This window comes from Carettochelys insculpta, chromosome 3 (assembly GCF_033958435.1).
Source record: "Carettochelys insculpta isolate YL-2023 chromosome 3, ASM3395843v1, whole genome shotgun sequence".
NCBI classification, from domain to species: Eukaryota; Metazoa; Chordata; order Testudines; family Carettochelyidae; genus Carettochelys; species Carettochelys insculpta.
Genome location: NC_134139.1, coordinates 76,966,269 through 76,988,083, shown reverse-complemented (window position 1 = coordinate 76,988,083; position 21,815 = coordinate 76,966,269). Strand labels below are relative to the sequence as shown.

The 21,815-nt window shown below is 46.6% G+C and overlaps 1 long non-coding RNA gene across 1 annotated transcript in view; it reads right to left on the bottom strand.

Annotated features, from left to right (window-relative positions):
* Positions 1 to 512: 512 nt before the first annotated feature.
* Positions 513 to 21,815, bottom strand: part of LOC142010342 (uncharacterized) — a 206,402-nt gene continuing 185,099 nt past the window's right edge. Inside the window, exon 4 of the long non-coding RNA XR_012644772.1 lies at positions 513 to 1,244. This is a non-coding gene — a long non-coding RNA (uncharacterized LOC142010342). The remainder of the gene's footprint in view (positions 1,245 to 21,815) is intronic.

Below are 21,815 nucleotides of genomic sequence, written 5' to 3'. Positions count from 1 at the left end.
CTGACGAGCAGCACCTTTGCCTGGAGGAGGCCAAGGCAGCCTGGCGGTGGGTGGCCTCGGCGGAGCTGAAGGAGCCCTCAGGGATGCTGTGGGCACCTGCTGGGAGCTCCTGGCCTGGCTGCCCCCTCTAGCTGCCCTCCCACTGCATCTCAGCTGAACCCCCTGCTGGCCCAGATGATGAGCCCCCTGCCAAGGTAGCCACCCAGTCCCCACCTCCCCATCCTGCGGCCCCAACCCAGATCTGCTGGGGACCCTGAGCCAGGGGTGACTGGAGATCCTGGGGACGTCGTGGCTCCAGGGCCTCCACCCTTACCCTGCAATAAAGCCCCTCCATGAGGTGCACCCATGTCCCCTGCCCCAATGTAAATTGTTTGCCCCCTTCCCCATGTGTATATAGTTCTGTGGTTCTATGTTAATAACTGAACAGTTTGGTTAAACATAATATACTGTACTTTATTTTGTCCACATTTGGGGGTAGCTGGGGCAGTGATTAGTGGTGCCTCTGAGCAAAGTGCTCATGGAGGGTCTCCCAGACATGGACCCCATCCCAGTGGACCTGGCAGCTAAGGGCAGCAGCCAGCTGTACATAGGCTGCCCTGGACTCTGCCACCCACCCCTGGATAAAGGCCTCCCCTTCCTCTCTACAATATTGTGGAGAGTGCAGCAGGCACCCACAGCTGGGTGCACGTTCTGGAGGCCCACCTGCAGGCACGCCAGGAGACAGCACCGCTGGCCTTTCAAATACCCGAATGTGCACTCAACCTCATTTTGGGCATGGTGTAGCCAGGAGTTGAAGAGCTCCTGGCTGGGGTTGGGGTGGCCTGTACAGGGCTGAATGAGCCAGGCCTAGAGGGGATAGGTGGCATCACCACCATGCACAGGAGCACCATGATCTCCCCGAGAGGGACCTCCTTCTGGGGGATGTAAGTCCCTTCCTCCATGTGGTGGCACAGCCCAGAGTTTCTGATCTCTGGTGCATGATGGGTGAGGCCAGGCCAGCCCACATAAATGTCCTGGGATCAGCCCCTGCTGTCCACCAGGGCCTGAAGCACCACAGAGTGGTACCTCTTTCTGTTTATATACTGGCCCCTACTGTGTTCTGGAGCATGGATTGGTATATGGGTCCCATCCAGGGCGCCAAAGCAGTTTGAGAACCTGAGAGCTGTGAAGCCGGCAATGACCACATTCAGGTCCCCCACACAGATCACCTTCTGCAGAAGCACAGCATTCATAGCCCGAACGACCTGCAAGAGAAAGAGGACATATGCATCCATGAGGGTATGCAGGAAGTGCCAGGCCCCCCGCTCCCCAGGCTCCTCCCAACCCCTGATTCCCCACAACCTTCCTGGTCCCTGATCCCCGATGGGTTCCTTTTCCTGGGATCCCTCTCCCCCGGTGGTTGTATGTCCTGAGCTTGCCTTACTTCCATTACAACAGCCTCAACAGTGGCCTTGCCCATGCCAAACTGGTGTCCAACAGAGGGGTAACTATCTGGATAGCCACTTTCCAGACTGCTATTGTGACCCTCTTTTCAACAGGGAGAGCAGGCTGCGTCCTCGTGTCCTGATGCCGCAACACAGGGGCTTGCCCCTCACAGAGCTCCAGGAAAGTCAGCCTCTGTGTTCTAAAATTCTGGAGCTACCTGCTGTTGTCCCATTCCCCCATCACCAGGTGCTCCCACCACTCGGAGCTACTGGGGCAGCTCCAGAGTTGGCGGAGAACCCGGGGAAGTGGGGGAGCACAGAGTCTTCGTAAGTTCAGGGGTTCTATGGCCATGCCAGGTTTGTGGCAGCTCTGCAGGCCTCCTGCTGTGCAGGGTGAGGCTGTTGGGGAGTGTCCCTTTAAAGGGGCAACTGGCTGCAGGCCCGGAAGGGCTTGTCCACCATGTGACCCTGTATGTGGTGTTTCCTGGCCCTTCGTTTCAAAGAGAACTTGGGACAGTGTAGACACTCTTTTTCAAAAGAGTACCTCGCCCTTTTGCAAGGGCAGATCGGAAGAACCAGCCTCTGCTCACGTGTGGACGCTCCATTTCAAAAGGCGATCTTTTGAACCACCATGTTCGAAAGGGTGCCTTTCGAAATCATGCTGTAATGTAGACGTAGCTAGTGGGTATGTAGCATGGCTTCCACACCCTCTCTGCACTTTGTGTGCACAACAGAGTTATTCTAGAAATAATCCAGTCCAGAATAGCTATTCCAAAAGTAGCTTATTTTGAAATAACACAGCAACAAACAAGAATGCATTTTGAAATATGTGTCTAGACACATAGTGCCTATTTCAAAATAGCACCATCGGTTGCCATTTTGACTTATTCCGCCTATAATGAGGTTTACAAAATTCACAATAACACACCCACTATCTCAAATTTATTTCAAACTAGCGTGTGCCCAGTGTAGACTCTAGCAAATTTATTTCAGAATAACGTTTGTTATCTTGAAATAACTTTGCTGTGTGGCCATAGCCTCGAGCTCCTCTGCAGTATGATGAAAAGGAGCCACAGAATCCACCATTCTGTATATAGAACACTAGATCCTATGATCCTGCAGGAGCATCATGGACAGTTTATATCTTCAATGACAACACTTAAGAGAGGTGATCATGGGTGGTAGGAGGGGTGGATTTTCCTCACTCACTTGCACACATTTCAACAGTATAAAGACCTTTTCTTTGAGCCATGTGGCAGAAATCAACTTCCCACAATCCACAAAATGTCTATTTCACACATTGCTATTAAAATACAAAAACAATTGACCGCAGTGCTAATATTACATCCCAGTAGCTTTCCTAGACCATAGCTTATGAAGTCCGACAAACTTTGCTCTACATCCCCTGAAACTGACTTGGAAAGAGCAGATGTAGGAAAATACTATTTGTTTTTATTAGTGATATCCTTCAAATGAACCACTTATTAACTGAAGGGACATACAGAGTTTCATCTCATTTCCCCTAGTTTACTTAATACTGCTTCCCTTTTCTGTGGTTTACCAGCAAGAAACCACTGGAGAGGACTACCCAGATAAGCTCAGACAACATACGATTTGCATCCTCACTCTAACCAGGCTGATGTTCTCCAGTCGTTCTGTGAAATGCTGAGATGAGAATCACAGCTGTTCCAGCTTCAACCCACGTGGTGAAGAAAGCAGTTTTGTTTAATTCCATACCCCAGTCACCAGCCATGGTCCTTGCGACAAAGTGTCACACAAGAAAATTTCAGTTTCTTCACTGATAAGCATTTCAGACCATATGGTGGATTCACCCCAGTGTATGATGACCACAACTAAGGTGTTGAGTTCCTGCAGTGTCAAGCTGTTCAGGGGAGAAACTGGGCAACTGCAAAACAGCTGCAATCTCCCCTCTGCTGGAGGATCCTCTGGTTGCTAGCAGAGCTTGAAGCACGCGCTGTGATGGCAAGGAAGGAGAGGTGACTGGCTCAGCAGGGATATGCTCGGATTAACCACTTCTCCTCTGGAACCTATACAAGCAGGTTTCCTATGAGACCCCCCCCAGTTGGACACAAAACCTCCTCTCCCAACATAAACCATGCAGGAGGGCAACAGCAAGAAACACCTGTTCTTGCCAGAGTGAATGCCTGAAGGGCACAGCTGCTCTAACTGTAATGTGGATGTACACTCAGAATTCCCCTCACACTTACTCTGCTGCTGGTATTGTAAGTCCATTTTGCATTCATTTTGCACCAGTGTGGATGACTCTATGAGTCACAGATATACAGAGAAACAACTCCTCAGCGATCCCACAGTGCAGCCAACAGCCTCACCAGGCCCCTGGGTAAGACATAAGGTGAGCCTTATTCTACACTGCTAGAAGGGGCAGGGCCTCAGGCAGAAGAGGTGGAGCCAGGGGCAGCCAGCCCTCAGTGGTGCGCTGTAGCGAGGTGCAGTGGCCTCCCCCTGGCTCAGAGACCAAGGAAGCCTCTCAGAGACCTTGGTGGGCAGGCTCAGAACACCTGAGCCCCACTCCCCCATAGTGCAACACCTGGGGCCAGAAGTACCAGGGGCAGGGCCCAAGGCTCATTAAAAGGCTGGCCTCTGAGCAGAGCAGAGGCCTCTGACCAGGCTCCTGAGAACTAGAGGACCCAGGCCAGGCCACCAGGCAAGCAAGAGCCACCAGACAGCCACCCTGACCAACCCAGAGGGCCGCAGCCCAGCCTGCCACTAGCCAGGTACCCAGACTTTCCTGACCTACTGGGGCCTTCCAGCCTGCAGTGAGGTCCATGCCCTGAGGATGCACCAGAGCCAGGGAGCCTGCCTGTTGCTAGCTACCCTGGGGTCCCAGATGGGCACGAGCCTGGAGTCTTGCCTGTTGCCCACAGTGTTGAAGCCTCAGACCTGCTGGAGCCCCAAGTTCCTGCCCCTTGCACACTACCCAAATGACGTGGAGATGCCCGACTGGCCAGACCTGCCAGCTGCTACCTACCCGGAGGACACCTGCCTTCCAGAGGTCACCGAGCACTGTCCAGAAAATGGATGAGGTCAGCTGTGGAGAGGATAAAGCCATGACATCCAGGAGACAGACTGACACAGCACATCTCCCAGACAACATATTCGGGCAGGGCCTTTACTGAATTCCAGCTAGATTTTAGAGCTGCTTTCACAGCCATCCCCACCACTGCTAGAATAAAATTACATGAGGCGGTACTATCCTCTCCTTTCCACTGGGAGAATCCCTCATGAGAGCCACCGCATCCGTGTATAAGTGGCACCCCAGTGAATCTGCAGAGTGAATTACATCCAGGGGTTTTTAACGCCTTGCAATTATAGGTTGAAAGATGCTATATAAGAGTCAAGTGTGTAGCTGTTATTACTATTGCTATAATGCTTAGACACCCCTATAATGAACCATGACCCCAATGGGCTGTTGCACAAACAGAATCAAAAAAGATGTTCTCTGCCCCAAAGACTTTATAATCTAAGTTGACAAAATCTAGATGACAAAAGAGAATGGGTGGATACAAACAGGTGGGAGAGTACAAGGGAATAATGAAAGAACTGTGGTCACTTAACAGGCAGTGGTTTCAGCACAACTACTGTCTGACCACTGTCAAGCTTTTTGTAGGGATGGCAGCAAACGAGAATTTTAAGGCAGTTTAGAAGGAAGATGTTCACAGAGCGCTCCACCCAACTGTTTGGGGCAGCATGGGAGAAACCATGAGCTGGCATGTTTGAGAATTTAACAGGTGAGCTCTGGAGGCTGACATCATGGACAGGTCAGAGGTGGAAGTCAAGACCTTGATAGTGAATGAGAGATGATCGATAGGGTGGGAACAGGTTGTGAAGGACCTTTGAGCATTTGGAGGATGTTCAAAAATCTCATATAGGTCATATTCAGCCTAAATCTGCTGAGACAAATGTGTTGTACTTGGAATTCACCCTTGTGTAGGTGGTGGCCATATGACGCTCAAAGCACCAAGAAAGCCCCTCTCAAATGTTTATTTTTGGGATAAAGTGAGGAAATAAGGCTTTGTAGGGATCATCTATACAGGGAAAGAATTTCATTCTGTTAGGGTTCAGTCTGGTAGATTTAAATGTAATTGTGAATGATCTTAAATCTGTGCCTCTACCCAAACAATGTACATTGCTCGCGTTGTCTGAGATATCATCCCAGTACAAACCCATTTCTGTCCATTTTCTACACTTGCCAGCCTTTCTACTGCATTGGCTTTTGGGCTTGACAAGCAGAAAACATCTGTTCCTTCTGGAATTCATGAAGGTGTACATGTGTCTAAACACCACACAAGTACTACAGCCCAAATATTTATATTTCATATAGATGCCAGAGACAACATGTACTCAGATGTATCCACTAGAGCTCTGTGGAGGAAGCACCTGCTTGTCTGTGCTGAAAATCTTTAGGGAGGAAGGTAACCTAGAAGTTGAATTCCTACATGTTTCCAAAGTCTAGACACCCCTTTTTCCATGTGTTACATTGCCTGGTATTTGTAATTGTCGCCTCTTGCCTGCCAGTTGTGGATGTCATTTCACAACAAGATCTCTCTTCTATCTCACTGTTTAATCCATGACCCTGTTTTCCCTTTAGCACACCATGCTAAACTCATGTGACTGGTGCTGAAAACAAAGGGTTTCTGACTCATCTGTCACATGAGATGTTTAACATATTTTGTGTGATTTATTTTTTGGCTGAGGCTGTTCACTCAGTGCTCTGACTTGGGCCCATCAATGGTGGGGGCAAAAGGGGTATTTGCCCTGGGGCCTGGCCATTCAAAGGGGCCTAGAGCTTCTGGCTGGAACCATGGGCCAAGTTGAATTGCCACCAAAGCGACACTCCCTGCAGCTCTGAGGGCTGGGCTGGTGGGGTGGGCCATGCTAATGACTAACTGCCCTGGGTTGCACCTCTTCCAAGCGTGTGGACCCCAGGCTCACCCTCATCTTGCCACAGTGCCTGCAATGGATGTCAGCCCCACTCCCCTAACTGGTATTATAACACTGCCTATACCTAGTGTGTGATCCTCCATTACAAATTAGTGAATTTGTTCCACGTTTCAGAAATTACCAGATGCAAACACCCTGTCAGACCCTCTTGTCTGTTTAAAGGGTTGAATGTACATGATTGGGGCCAAACTCAGAAGTCCCTGGACATGACTCTTTCTTAGCTGAAGGCTCTTTCTCACATTCTGGTAACGTTTTGTGTAGATGAGACTCAAGCCTCTTGAGAGGATTGGAAGTTTTTCTCAAGTAGAACGTGAGTAAGGAGCTCAGGATCATCACATCACTAATGAATTTCTCTATTACCTCACCATCTGCTCCTTCCCACCACTTTTGTTTGTCTTGCGCCCCCGTTGTGTCTTGACACAAGATTTTAAACTCTTCACAGCAGAGATTATGTCTTTTGCTTGAATATCTGTATGGTACCCAGCCCAACACAATGGGACCATGATTGAGGCCTCTGAGTACTATTGTAACACTTGTGCTGCTGCATAAGATAGTAAAAGACAGGCTCTGTCCTAAAGTGTTTACAATTTTAATTTAAGACCAGAGGCAAACAAATATGGGAAAGAGGTTAGCATAAGCGAATATTCCAAAATACGTACTGGAGCAAGATATTGGGTGTGACTGACCTCATGGGTGATGGGGAATGCTCTCTCACTGGACTTCATGCATCCCAGAGTGGAACAGTAGTTTTCAGGCCTTACAGAGATTAGAAATTTAGGAACTCAGATGAGAAAGGCTGTCTGGGAAAGACACTAAATCTTCACCGCTCTAGAGTGCCCAGTTTTATCCCTTCTCTCCCAACCTATGCCCCCACTGATATGCCCTCAGGAGAGCAGGGGTTATGAACACTTTGCATTGCTGCATCTCTATGACCTGTACGGCTTCTGCTACCAGAGGGGTGCTCGGGTTGTCAAAAAATTTTACAGTCTAGGCAGCAGCCACAGGAAGTTATATTTCAGAAGATGGTTTTATGCGCTGAGCCAGCTTCAGGTGTCCCAAGTCTGTGGATCAATAAGGTAACTGATAAAAGATACGATTTTGTGGAAAACCCACACTGACAGGCCTGCAATGCAGAAACATTTCAGGTTTTCAGTAGCACATGGTCCCATAGCTGCAGGGCACAGCCTGACTTCCACTGGCACAAATGGGTTGAACTGGGCCCACCCTTTTCAGTGATGGTTTTACCTGTGGATGCTTTTTAAACCTATAGAAAACAATCATGGTATTTGTTTGTTTAACCTCAGTGGAACACTTCAACCAGCAGTTTCTTTTCCTTTCCTTTGTCTCTTAATATTTTCATTCCATTTTATTGACCTGTCGTAGAAAAAAAATGTTAACATAAGATCTGGAACAGGCCCCTGAACGGACTCTATGACATGGTCCAAAGCCTGCTGAAGACAGTGGGAATGTTTCCATTTACTTTGGATCAGACCCTTATATCAGAAATCCATTACCCAGAAAGGGAGAGGATGCTAATGTAAACCGGTTCCAGAATCTTTCAAACACAATATTGATTTCATTCTTTTTTTCCTGTCCTAAAACTATTTCTATTCTCACTGTTTTTCTAATTTGTTTCTGTATAGTTTCTTTTCAATGCTTTATACCTCATATGGGCCGTGTCTACACTAGCCCCAAACTTCACAATTGCCATGCAAACGGCCATTTCGAAGTTTACTAATGAAGCGCTGAAATACATATTCAGCGCTTCATTAGCACACTGGCGGCCGTGGCACTTCGAAATTGATGCGGCTCGCTGCCGCGTGGCTCCTTTTCAAAAGGACCCCGCCTACTTCGAAGTCCCCTTATTCCCATCTGCTCATAGGAATAAGGGGACTTCGAAGTAGGCGGGGTCCTTTCGAAAAGGATCCCCGTCTGGATGAGCCGCGCCAATTTTGAAGTGCCGCGGCCGCCCACATGCTAATGAAGCGCTGAATATGTATTTCAGAGCTTCATTAGTAAACTTCAAAATGGCCATTTGCATGGCCATTTCAAAGTTTGGGGCTAGTGTAGACACAGCCATGCAGAAGAAAGGAAAGGGAGAAATGCATCCATTATAATAGACAATAGACTTGAGAACGTTTATGATATTTTTTCCATATTGTTGAGCAGCTGAAAGTAAAGAAGTCATCTTTTGCTTCAGAGGTCAACAGACTACAGAACTGTGTAGCACTGACTGCCACCAGAGAATTTTCCACAATTGCAATAATAGGGTTGCCAACTTCAGAGATGTCTCCTAATTTCTGTTCCTTTTGAAAGGTTAGTATTTCCCTAGACCTCACCTTGCTTTTTTTTTAAACCAGAATGATGGTGCTGGGGGAAAAAATATTTCTTCTTCTGATTTACATTATTTCCAATACAAATTTTAAATTAAGATTTAGGCTCCTCAGACATTTCGACCTCAGTATAGTGCAATATTCTGTTTCATTTGTCAGAACAATGTCACACCACCATATGTGCTGTAAAACTGTAAATTAGCTTTTGTTTCTGCACAGTTCCTTTCACCTTTTCTCCACACACAAACTCCTGCTCCCTCTTTGCCCACAGCCTGATTGTTTATTGACCCAGGTTTCGAGACTCTCACTGTCCAAATTGTTAAGAGACACATGTTTTGAGTTACTGTGAAATGAAACATGATGATTTGGAGACCCCTTGCGAATGACTGAATTACGCTAATTGGCAAAGGAAAAATGGCAATTTTAAAAAAAGAAGAGTAAAATTCATTTTCTATAGTTAGTTATGTTCACAGCTGCAGGCTAATTTTAATTATTTCTCATACTTCATAAAGTGCTGTAGCAATGTTCCATTCACTGATGGAAAAAATTATAGGGAATACATTTTGTTATGTGTACCAAGGCATATGCAGCTGTACACCATCAATAGAAACACATGCTGCCAGCTGTGGGAAGCTCTGGGCACTCTGCTAATCAGCTGGATGGCATTTAAATCTCTCCTGGATGCATCTGACGAAGTGGGTCTTTGCCCACGAAAGCTTAATGCTCCAAAGCATCTGTTAGTCCATAAGGTGCCATGGGACTTCTTGCTGTTTTTGAGGCTGCAGACTAACACGGCTACCCCTCTGATACAAACCTCTCCTGGGTGGCCACTGAAGTACACAGCTTACAGGGAACTCTGTGCTGTAGTATAGGAAGACTTATAAGCAGTATAGTTTCTGTTACTACATCAGTGTTGAGCAGTAAAGAAATCAAATAATAGAATGTGGGCTCAATCCTGCAATGAGCTGAGCACTCCAGCCCTGATCCAGCACAGCACTCAAGCACCTGCTTAAAAACAGGCATGTGATTTGTTTCATTGACACTAATATGCCTAAATGCTTTGCCAGATCAAGGCCAAGTGCTCAGCACTTCTCAGGATCAGATCCTGGCTGCAAAAGCAGGGAAAATTATAAGGAGCCTTTCCTACTGGGACAACCCTGGCAGGAAGCAGGCACCTTTGAAATCCCTGCTGGTGCTTGTGAGGCAAAAGCCATTCTGAAAGGGGGGTACACGGCAGTGTGATGTGGCTCCAGCTTACCCAGCAGAGATGGAAAGGAAGTGGGGAAGAGCATGTTGCATACCCTTAAGGAACGATGCAATGGGTTCTTCGCTCTATGCCTCCAGGAGCTCCCCAGCACATTCTTCCTGGTGTTCCCGTGCGGGAAATGGGGCTTTAATGAACCCCCCAGTGCAGGATAGTGGATCTTCGATGTATGGCTTAGTGAGATTCTATTGTATTCAGACAGACAGCTACAAAACACACTCCTCCTCCCTGCGCCCGCCTCTTGCGTTATAACAGCAATTTCATCTCTGGCATTGCTGCTTTTGAATTGAGTTTGTTGGTTTATTCGGGCCAGTCCTGCTTCCAATGAAAACAATAGCAAAGCTCCCAGCAACTTTCATGGGAGAAGGACCAAGCCCAGAATAGGGATAACTTTTAAAAATCTCAAATGACACCAAAATGCCACTTTTCATTTAAAGAGCTGTCTCCTCTTAAAAGGCTGCATGCACATTTTGCCTTAAGTCAAACCCCAAGAAATATTGTGACCAACAGACTTTACACATGAGCTGTCCAGACACTGTAGTTAGGTTAAAGTGAACTTGTAGTAGAGGAAAGACTACCGTGTAAAGATTTTTCTCTGTTCCTTAACTTTGAAATCAGGAACACTACTTAACTCCCCCTCCCCTGCCCCCAAAACTGCTAACATTACGGCTACGTCTATACTAGGGAAAAACTTCAAAATGTCCATGCTAATGGCCAAATTGGAGAATACTAATGAGGTGCTGAATATTCATTTCAGCACCTCTTTAGTATTCTCCGATTTGGCCATTAGCATGGCCATTTCGAAGTTTTCCCCTAGTGTAGATGTAGCCATAAAGACACAAAATAGGATGTACTCTTTGTGGAGACAAACTTTAAAAAGCATGTAAGCCGCTTTGCTATTGAGTCTGAACATGAATATTCAGCTCTCTATTTCTATGGCTCTCAGAACCATAGTAACTGAGTGCATTCATTCTTACAACTGTCCCATGAGGTGTGTGTTGTGGAGAGGTACCCAATCTCTTTCCTACTGATGGACAGCTGAGGCCAAGGTAATTAAGTGACCTGCCCAGTCACTCAGGAAGTCTATTTCTGGGTCAAGAATGGAGACCAGGTCTCCTGTCCCATGTCATTCTATTTCCTTTTCACAAAGTCCAGTGTAATACAGTCATTCTGGAAGGGAATAACAAGTGGTACTCCACCAGGGCCAGTTTTGAGGCCAGTTCTGTTCAATATCTTCATCAGTGATTTAGATAATGGCAAAGAGAGTATGCTCGTCAAGTTTGCAGTGGATATCAAGCTGGGAAGGGTTGTAAGTGCGTTGGAGGATAGAGTCAGAATTCAAAATGATCTGACAAACTGGAGAAATGGTTTGAAGTTCAATAAGGACTCCACATAGGGAAGAACAATGAGTTTCACACTTACAAAATGGGAAGAGACTCACTTGTAAGAAGAAGTACTGGAGAAAGGGGAATAGGGGTCATAGTGGATCACAAGCTGAGTGTGAGTCAGTGTGACACTGTTGCAAAAAAAAGGAAACATGATTCTGCAATGCATTAACAGGAGTGTTGAGCGCAAGACACAAGAAGTCATTCTTCCACTCTACTCTACACTGATTAGGCCTCAATTGGACCAGTCTGTCTAGTTCTGAGAACCACATTTTAGGAAAGCTGTGGAAAAATTGGACAGAGTCCAGAGAAGGGCAACTCAAATGATTAAAGATATGGAAAAGCTCAGAGAAGATTAAAAGAATTTGTTTTGTTTCATTTGGAAAGGAGAAGGCCACCTGCCCTGTGGGTGGGTGGCATATGCGTGTGCTTGTTGCAAGGAGCTCCTGACCCTCAGAGACCGTGTTTGGGTTTTGGAGGCCTGGGTGGCTGAACTGGAGGAGCTCAGGGAGGCAGAGAGGTATGTGGACGAGGCTTTACGGGACACTGTAATACTGTCCCACGTCCAGTCTGAGAGCCCCAGCGCTCTTAAGGAGGATGAAAGGCTCAGGGGGAGAGAGCAGCCACTGGAAGCTCAGGGAAACCATCCCATAGTTGGGACCCTCCTTCCAAAGGACATTACGGTATCCGGGGGAGGGAACACCAGTTGTTAGGAAAAGGCAGGTGTTAGTAGTGGGTGATTCAATTGTTAGAAACATAGATAGCTGTGTTTGCGATGACTGGGAGAACCGTATGGTGACTTGCCTGCCTGGTGTGAAGGTTGCGGATCTCTCGAGGCATCTAGATAGACTAACGTGTAGTGCTGGGGAGGAGCCGGTGGTCGTGGTACATGTTGGTACCAACGTGTAACACATCCCGTGACGCCCAGCCCCTTGGTCTAGGGCGGGCGGCAACAAAAGAGGGGGGTTAGGGCACCAGCCCGCACTCAGTTCGGGCAGTCAGCGGCTCACCGCTACCCCCGTACAGGCCCCAGCCCTCAGTCCAGGGCGGGGCAGCAGTTCACAAGAGTTATATAGTTCTGGGCCCAGCCCTCAGTCCAGGGCGGGGCAGCAGTTCACAAGAGTTATATAGTTCTGGGCCCAGCCCTCAGTCCAGGGCAGGGCAGCAGTTCACAAGAGTTAAGCACCGGCCCAGCCCTCAGTTTGGGGCGGGGCAGCAACACAAGGATAAACACCGGCCCAGCCCTCAGTTTGGGGTGGGGCAGCAACACAAGGGTAACCACCGGCCCAGCCCTCAGTTTGGGGCGGGGCAGCAACACAAGGGAAAACACCAGCCCAGCCCTCAGTTTGGGGCAGGGCAGCAACACAAGGGTCTACAGACAGGCTCAGCGGGGGCTGGCCCTGTCAGGGAGGGGGGTAGGGGGTTGCAGGCCCTCCCACTCCACTGCGACCCGGCCCGGGGCCCTGGGGGTCGCTCACATGCAACCCCGGCAGTGGGGATCCAGACCGCAACACACTGCCATTGGTTCATGAGCGACGTTCCCCGGGCCACTTCCTACCTCACCCTCTGTTGGCGGCAGGTCCCAGTCCATCTGGTCGAGGGGTCCTCCTAGGTCGGTCTCCTCTGGGTCATCCACCTGTGGGGGCTCCGGCCAATCGTCCATGACCACGTCGTTAGGGTAGTCAGGCGGTGGCAACACAGGAGATGCACGGCGGTCCTGGGTCTGAGTGTTGTACGGATCCGCCGGGGCTCTGGGGCAGCCTGCTCCCGGGGCCTTTTCCACGGCAGGGGGTCTCCACCGGCGGGAAGGTCCTGGTAGGTCCGGGAAGTCCGGGTAGTCTCCTTGGGGCATACGGACCCGGGGTTGCGTGGAGCCTCTGGGGGCCTGCTCCTCCGGCCTGGCCGGGCGGCCGCAGGCCCTCTCCCTTTGGCCCCGGGGAGCTCGTGCAGGCACGTCCTCCCTGCCCGGAGGCCCAGCACTGAATGGTTCCGGAGTCCTGCCTTTGGCTCTTCTAGCCCTTGGCCCCGCCCTCTGAGGGGTGGGCCTCTGGTCTCCTGACTCCGGCCCCGCCCACCAGGGCCTCTGCATAGCTTCCCCGGCCTCCGGGTCTGCAGGAGGCCATACTGACCCACTACACAACGACATAGGAAAGGGTAGGAGAGACATCCTGGAGGCCAAATTTAAGTTGCTAGGAAAGAGACTGAAATCCAGGACCTCTAAGGTGGCATTCTCAGAAGCGCTTCCTGTTCCACATGCAGGGCCAGGTAGGCAGGCAGAACTTCAGAGTCTCAATGCGTGGATGAGACAATGGTGTAGGGAGGAGGGGTTTAGATTTATTAGGAACTGGAGACACTTTTGGGAGAAGGGGAGCCTATACAGGGATGATGGGCTCCACCTAAATCAAAGGGGATCCAGACTGCTGGTATTAAACATTAAAAAGGTCATAGAGCAGTTTTTAAACTAAGAGATGGGGGAAAGCCAACTGGTGCAGAGGAGCACGTGGATTGGACAGAAACTCCTCTTAGAAGAGAATCCTTTGATAGAGATACTCTAAGCTTTAGTAAAAAAGCGACGAGGGGAGATATCAAACACTGAGCTAGATCAGACAAACAATCATGTATAAAAGAATCTAATACATCTGGGATATGAAGACAAATAAGCAGAGGCAAATCTTTAAAATGCTTCTACACAAATGCTCGAAGTCTGACTAATAAGATGGGTGAACTAGAGTACCTTGTATTAAAGGAGGAAATTGACACAATAGACGTCATGGACACCTGGTGGAATGAAGACAATGTATGGGACACAATCATAGCAGGATATAAAATATATCAGAAGGGTATAATGGGTCGTGTGGGTGGCGGAGTGGCACTGTGTATGAAAGATCAAATCAAATCAAATGAAATAAGAATTTTAAATGAATCAAAATGTTCCCTAGAAGCACTATGGATAGTAATTCCAAGCTCCACTAAGAACACAGCAGTAAGGATATATTATCGACCACTTGATCAGGACAGTGACAGTGATGTTGAAATGCTAAGGGAGATTAGAGAGGCTATCAAAATAAAACTCAATAGTAATGGGGGATTTCAATTATCCCCATATTGACTGGGTACATGTCACATCAGGATGAGATGCAGAAATAAGATTTCTTGATGCCGTTAATGACTGCTTCGTGGAGCAGCTGGTACGGGAACCCACAAGGGGAGGGGCAATTCTTGATTTAGTACTGAGTGGAGCACAGGATCTGGTCCACAGGATCACTATTACAGAACCGCTTAGGAATAGTGATCATAATGTAATAACATTTAATATTCCTGTGGTGGGAAGAACACTTCAGCAGTCCAACACTCTGGAATTTAATTTCAAAAGGGGGAATTATGCAAAAACGAGGAGGTTAGTTAAACAGAAATTAAATGTCAGCGGGACGAGAACAAAAACCCTGCAAGACACATGGAAGCATCTCAAAGACACTATAATAGAGGCCCAACTTAAATGTATACCCCAAATTATAAAACATACTAAGAAACCAAAAAAAGAGCCACTATGGGTTAGCAGCCATGTAAAACAAGCAGTGAGGAATAAAAAGGCATCTTTCAAAAAGTGGAAGGCAAATCCTTGTGAGGTAAATAGAAAGAAACAAACACTACCAAATTAAGTGTAAAACTGTAATAAGGAAAGCCAAGAAAGATTTTGAGGAACAGCTAGCCAAAAGCTCAAAAAGTAACAACAAAATGTTTTTTAAATACATTTGAAGCAGGAAGTCTGCTAAAAAACAGTGGGTCCCCTAGACGATACAAATGCAAAAGGAGCAATCAAGGATGATAAAGCCATTGCAGAGAGACTAAATGATTTCTTTGCTTCAGTCTTCACATCTGAGCATGTTGGGGAGATTCCCAAACCTTCACCATTTTTTGTGGGAAATGAAACTGAGGAACTGTCCCAGACTGAAGTGTCATTAGACGATGTTTTGGAACAAATAGATAAACTTAATATTAACAAATCACCGGGACCAGATGGCATTCATCCAAGGGTTCTGAAAGAACTCAAATGGGAAATTGCAGAACTATTAACACTAGTTTGTAACCTGTCCTTTGGATCAGCTTCCGTACCTAATGACTGGAAGATAGCTAGTGTGACACCAATATCTAAAAAGGGTCTAGAGGTGGCCCTGGCAATTACAGACAGGTAAGTCTAACATCAGTTCTGGGCAAATTAGTTGAAACAATAGTAAAGAATAAAATTGTCAGGCATGTAGAAGAACGTAATTTGATGGGCAAAAGTCAACATAGTTTCTGCAGAGGGAAATCATGTCTTACTAATCTGTTAGAGTTCTTTGAAGGGGTTACCAAACATGCAGAGAGCAGAGATCCAGTGGACATAGTATACTTAGATTTCCAGAAAGCCTTTGACAAGGTACCTCATCAAAGGCTCTTATGTAAATTAAGTTGTCATGGGAAAGAGGGAAGATCATTTCATGGATTGAGAACTGGTTAAAAGACAGGAAGCAGAGGGTAGGCATAAATCGTAAATTTTCCAAATGGAGAGGGGTAACTAGTGGTGTCCCCCATGGGTCAGTCCTAGGACAAATCCTGTTCAATTTATTCATAAATGATCTGGAGAAGGGGTGAGCAGTGAGGTGGTAAAGTTTGCAGATGACACTAAATTGTTTAAGATAGTCAAGACAAAGGCAGACTCTGAAGAACTTCAAAAAGATTTCATCAAACAGTGACTGGGCAACAAAATGACAAATGAAATGTTATGTGGATAAGTGTAAAGTAATGCACATTGGAAAAAATAATCCCAACTATACTTGCAATATGATGGGGGCTAATTTAGCTATAACTAATCACGAAAGAGACCTTGGAGTTATTGTGGATGGTTCCTTGAAAACATCCATGCAGTGTGCAGAGGCAGTCAAAAAGGCAAATAAGATGTTAGGTATTATTAAAAAAGGGATAGAAAATAAGGAGTATCTTACTGCCCCTATATAAATCTATGGTACGCCCACTTCTTGAATACTGTGTACAGATGTGGTCTCCTCACCTAAAAAAAAAAAAAAAAGATATCCTGGCACTGGAAAAGGTTCAGAAAAGGGCAACTAGAATGATTAGGGGCTTGGAACGGGTCCCGTATGAGGAGAGGCTAAAAAGATTGGGACTTTTCTGAAAAAAGAGGAGGCTGAGGGAGGACATGACTGAGGTATATAAAATTATGACAGGTGTGGAGAGGGTGAATAAGGAGAAGTTATTTACTTGTGCCCATAATACAAGAACTAGAGGACACCAAATGAAATTAATGGGTAGCAGGTGCAAAACTAATATAAGAAAGTTCTTCACTCAGCACATAGTTTACCAGTGGAACTCCTTGCCAGAGGAGACTGTGAAGGCAAGGACTATAGCAGAATTTAAGAAAGAGCTAGATAAATTCATGGAGGTTAGGTCCATAAAAGGCTATTAGCCAAGGGTAGGAATGGTGTCCCTGGCCTCTGATTGTCAGAGGCTGGAGATAGATGGCAGGAGACAAATCACTTGATCATTGTCTTCGGTCCACCCCCTCTGGGGCCCCTGGCACTGGCCACTGTTGGCAGACAGGCTACTGGGCTGGATGGACCTTTGGTCTGACCCAGTATGGCTTTTCTTATGTTCTTATGAGAGGGGACATGACAGTAGCTTTCAAGTACCTAAAAGAGTGTACAGGGAGGAGGGAGAAAAGTTATTCTCTTTAATCTCTGACGACAGGACAAGAAGCAATGGGCTTAAATTGTATCCAGGGACGTTTAGGTTGAACATGAGGAAAAACTTCCTGCCAGGGTCATCAATTGCTAGAATAAATTGCCTAGGGTGGTTGTAGGGTGTATCATTGGAGATATTTCAGAACAGATTGGATAAATATCTTACGGGGTGATCTAGACAATACTTGGTCTTGCCATGAGGACAGGGGACTGGAATTGATGACTTCTTGAGGTCCCTTCCAGTTCTAGTGTCATATGATTGCATAGAAAGGAAATGTATAGGTGCTGCAAATTTCACAGCACAGCTTCTACATGGCTGGAGCAGATGTATCCTTACATAACAAAAAGCACATTTCATTACAGTGTTTCCTAGTGGCTTTTAGCAGAAGGTGAAATATAAAAAATATTGGCCCATATTCAGGGATACATTGGGTAAACATATACCGGAATGGTGGGACTGCGGTGGGAAAGGCTCTCACATCAACAATTTCAGGACTATAGGAATAGCAAAAAAAGGACTGCTAGATGAATGGAAGTACCAGGGAAGGATGAAAATAAAGAAGGTATAAAAATTACCATGGAACAAGTTTGCACAAGGCCCAGTTGTGATACACTGATCCATGCTGACTAGTATTTTGCACCGCGTGTAGTTATTAAACACCACCTATACAGTAGAACTCTGAGATACACACACTCAAGTTGTACGTATCTCGGGTTAACGCAACTCTGAGTGGTATGGAGCTGGCTGGCTCCAGGCTGCCTGCTGCTCAGGGGAGCTGGAAAACTGACCAGGGCAGCAGCTCTGGTCAGTTTCCTGGCTTCTGTACATGGTGGGCAGCCCTGAGCCAAGACTCAGCTCCCTGCCACTCAGGAGCTGGGAAACTGACCAACACTGCTGTGCTGCTCAGTTTCCCACATCCTGTGAGTGACAGGCAACCAGAAACCAGTCACCAGCTCCCCGCCACTCTCAGGAGTTGGGGAAACTGCTTAGTGCTACTGTGCTGGTCAGTTTCCCAGCTCCTGTCAGGGGCGGCAGGGACTCTTGGCTGTCACCACTGACAGAAGCAGAGAAACTGACCAGCACAGCAGCACCAGTCAGTTTCCCCTCTCCCTTAAGTGGGGGGCAGCCCAGGGCCAGGCTCTCAGCTGCCTGCCACTCACAGGAGAAGGGAAACTGACCAGTGGTGCTGCAATGGTCAGTTTCCTGGATCCCCTGAGTTACACTAAATTTGGCTTATGCGGGGTTGCGCAAGAATGCAACCCGACCTAAGTCTACCTAAACCTGTACCCAGTGCAGCTTTTAACACAAATCAGCACACCATGAATGTGTTTGCTACAAATAGTCAGGGTTTTCTTTTCAAATTTAAGAGTCTGGAAAACCCCATACATTCTTTATTTTTCCTGTTGTAGGTACATCCCAAGGCAAAACACCACAACAAAGGGACTTCCAAGAGAAAGCTATTACCCTGGAGGGTATGAAAAGGAAGTGTTACAAGCATCAGTATAGAAGAGTCAGTGTCACCATAATCACTGTGCTACCAGGCAGTTAGGCTATGTCTACATGGCAGAGCTTGGTATCCCAAAATAGCTGCTCCACTTCTCTGAAATGCGCCCCTTATTTTACAATATTTTTCAAAGTAAGGGGTGCACTATTCTGGCATCTCTGTACTCCTTAATGCAGGAGGAGTAAGGGATGCTTTGAAATAGCTCATTACTGTAAATCCTTCAGTTATGCATCCCTGTGTAACTCGAATTTCCACACAAGTCGGGGGAGATGGGAAACTGACCAGGACCCATCAATTTCCTGGCTCCCAGCAGCTGGTGACATGGCTGTGAAATACCATTAACTTTACAAATTGCTCCCAATTTAGCTTAACTACCCTAGAGATAAGCCTTCTCCATACATGCCTCTATGCCTCTTAACGTACTTCTTACTTGATTAACCCGGGACACTGCTGCTCAGTTGGTGAATGCCGCTTCTCTCCTATCAAAACAAAAAAGCAGTGAAGTAGCACTTTAAAGACTAACAAAATAATTTATTAGGTGAGATTTCATGGGACAGACCCTCTTCTTCAGACAAAAGCTCACCTAATAAATTATTTTGTTAGTCTTTAAAGTGCTACTTGTCTGTTTTTTGTTTTGATAGGATATAGATTAGCATGGCTCCCGCTCTGTTGCTTCTCTCCTGCTAAGAGAAACAGGGCATTACAGCAGCCTCCTTGGTGCTTCCAGGACAGCAGTGGGGCCAGGGTTTGTTTTGCCACTGTCTGATGCCTGGGACCACAATGGAATTTCTCACCAGGATTTTGCTGTCCTTAGTTCTGCTGTGCACCCAACAGCACAGGTATATCAGGTGATGGGGGAGGGTCGAGGGTTTTTACTTGTGTGTTGTTATCCTCCTTTGCCAAGTACACTCTGAGCCCATGAGCTGCTGCAGATCTCTGTGCTCTACTTTTGTTCTTAGGAGGGAAGCGGCTCTCCCCAACTGAGCACCTGCATCCCCGGTTAATCAAGTGAGAAGTACTTTACCATTCCTGCTGAGTGAAGTTGAGGCTCAGTTTGAAGCAGTGTGTTGCTCAGCAGCAGCCCCCACAATCTCTCCAGCCCCCGAGAGACACACAGGCAGGGCTAGGTGGGGAGCAGGGTCAGCCCTCCTCGATGCCTGGGCTGCACCCTGTGCCCTGCCTCATACCAAGGAGAGCAGGAGCAGCATGCCAGCACTGCTGTCCCAGCCATCCCCATTCACAGCTGCTTTTCAAAGGTTTCTTCCAAGCAGACCTTCTTCTGTGCAAAGCTGGTTGCCAAAAATAACGCCCAAAATTACAGACTGGATCCTAGCAAGCATGGGAGAAGGTGAACTACAAATGCTCCCCCCCGCCCCCGATTTGACTCGCCTTAATATAAAAACACGTAAGTCGAGTCCACATAAAGCGAAGGTCTGCTGTATTTGGACATTTGGCTCTCTTTAGATAGTGGCAAATGCTGAAATAGCTTAGTGCAAATTGTGCATCTTATTTCACGTTCAAGGTGCCCTGTAGACATAGCTATACTGACTCTTCCATTAACCTAAGCATCACAAACGTGAAATCCAAGACCTTGCAATTCACTTCTCTTGAGAAAACAGAGTTGTTCAGATAGCCAGAGGACCATTTGAAATTTGCAGATACATTTCTGTGGTCTTATCCATGAAGGCGCATTACCTAATAAGTAAAATTGTCTTTGAAGTGCTATAGGACTGCTTTAAGCTACACACTAACATGCCTCCCCCCTGAGACATTTCAAATGACAATTTAAAAAAAAAACAAGCATGAGAAAGCCACTTAAACACCAACCAAGACATATACAGGGAATATGAGGATATTTGATATTATAGGGAATCTCAGCCATGATATTCAAAAGGTGATCTATTCCCTTTGAGGCTAAGTTCACTGCACCTAGGTGTACAACAAAAAAGTCCCACGTCCAATACGTGTGGCAGGTGTTTCAACTAAAGCTGGTCACAGGCTAATAATGCCATATCATGAAGACTTTGTTTTTGTTCTGAAGCAAGACAAAAACCAAACCTTTCAAAATTTTTTTGAAAAACAACGAGGTCGGTGTGTCCATCAGTAGTGACTGTAGCAATGGGTATGTAACCTGGTGAGAAGAATACAGGTTGCAGGAGGGGAGAGTTGAGAGTATACATCAGTAAGTTAATTTGCTTTGTTTCTTGGTGGTACTGTTTTGTTTTCCTGTTAATTACACTCCCTTCCTTATATTGGAGGGGTATCTGTGTTAGTCTGGATCTGTAACACAGGACCCTTCGTTGCTGTTACTCCCTTCGTTGCTGATTCTTATTGGCTGCTATGTTTCACGTACCACATGCTTAGGTAATATGATAGGACCAATGTTCCCTCTAATCTTTTCCATCCATGTGCAAAATAATCTTCGCATATCAACTGAGGCATGTATGAACGTGCACTCTGCTAATCAGCTGGATGGCATCTTAATCTCTCCAGAGCAGCCACAAAAGTGCACAACTTATAGGAAACATTGCATAGGACTTCGTGTTTCCAAAACTAAGCTGCACCTTTAGTGAGAGAACCATTTATAGGGATGCTTCAATTGCAGCTAATGTTTGCATAACGTTGCATTGACGACGGACTGAGTTCACTCTGTCTCCTCCAAACTCTTCCCCCCGTCACCTGTGTTTCCCACCTCAAGTTCCATGAAGCTTGTTAGAGACCCAAGAGCCCCAGATATCAGATATTTCCCCAAGATCATGCTGCCCTCTGTACCCTGAAGCTGATGAATTTTTGTGAAGGTGACATCTTCAAAACGAGTAAATAAAGACTTGCAGAAATCCAATGTTACTGGTCCTTCATTGTAGAAGTGATGGAAGAGTTAATCCTCAATACAGTTTTGAAATAAGCAGCCTCTTTTGCATTTGAATATATACTAGAAAAGAAAAATGAGACTGGAAAAACTCCCAGATGCCTCTCCACACTGGAAGTGAACAATATACTACCCTTCAAGGACATGACTAGTTTTAACTAAGGCTTCTTTTATTACCAAGGAATATAATCCAGGGTTTTATTTGGAGTTAACATTTTTTAACATTCAGATTTGAATATTGAACAGTATTATTCTGCAGATAAAGAAAAATCTGGACAAATACTAGGATCAGATTCAAAAGAATAAACTGGCCGAGA